This window comes from Rhagoletis pomonella, unplaced genomic scaffold, assembly GCF_013731165.1.
Source record: "Rhagoletis pomonella isolate Grant_MI unplaced genomic scaffold, Rhpom_1.0 Rhpom_scaffold_00002, whole genome shotgun sequence".
Classification (NCBI taxonomy): Eukaryota; Metazoa; Arthropoda; class Insecta; order Diptera; family Tephritidae; genus Rhagoletis; species Rhagoletis pomonella.
Window position 1 is genome coordinate 2,442,714 of NW_023458556.1, and position 1,174 is coordinate 2,443,887.

Here is a 1,174-nt window from a genome sequence, read left to right on the forward strand (position 1 = left end):
ATACTTAAACATTAAAAATGACTATAATTCTGAAGAGCCATCCTACATGTATACTAACATCCACGTGCCTTATTTATTCAAAAGTTTGAATTTAGAATTTGTTATCAGATTTCGTTGTCATTGGGTTGAGATGGTTGAATTACAGAGAGTACTGTATTTTTTAGAGCCCCGTCAAATGAAAGCGGAAATCCTCAGACCAGACTGCGAGTATAAATGACAGTGTTCAATCCAATATGGGCTCCTACGTCAAAGATTCATCGCTTTTAAAGCATAATCAATGGTATCAAGTTTTCTGAATAATTTATTGTTCGACCGTATTATCTGAGTTAAAAACGTGGAAAAGCCATTTAGCTACATCGAATTATTAAGCTCTTCATTTCATTAAAAGTGATGGATCATTGTCCATCTAAAAATTTTACCTACGATACCGTTTTCAACTAGCCCTCCTAACCTTCCTTGAACCAGGTTCGATTAAAGGAAAAAGTAAATTCAATTCAAATTTCACTTGAATAAAAGTTTCGTCTACCTAGGCACTTTAGCATTTATTTGGAAATTATAGGGCTACAAAATATCTTCTAGATCGCAGGGTCCCTTCTTCTTTTACACCCAATCTTCTAACTATTTGATTTTCAAACTATACGAGTATCATCGACAACCGGATAACCGGATTCCGGATACCATGCAAAAAATAAGAGCCGGTTTCGGATATCCTATCGGATATCCGGTAGACTGCTACCCTTAATAAATTTAACAATATTGTTATATTCGATTTTGTTGTTTAGGGACATACTTATGGCCAGATTATTTGCTTTTTCGAGCTGAACTGTCCAATACGAAATCAATAGCAAAACATTTTTTTTATAGACAAATTTAAACTGTTTCATATATTTTTCCGTAATAAAAACTGACAAAAATTTGTCACTAATACAGCATAGAGCCGTAAGAATTCAAAATTTCTCCTCTGAAATCCAAGTTATAAAATAATCGTGTTTTATAAAGATAACTTCTCTGTCTGCAACCCGGATTTATCGATTATTTTTGGTAAATAGAGCGGAGAGATCAAAGAAAAATTATAAACAATAATGAACGCCGCTAGGAAAAACACGTGGTTCATGTATTTTTATTTTAAAATGTGATGAAAATCGAACTGCTTCATTGTTGCAATATTTTGGGA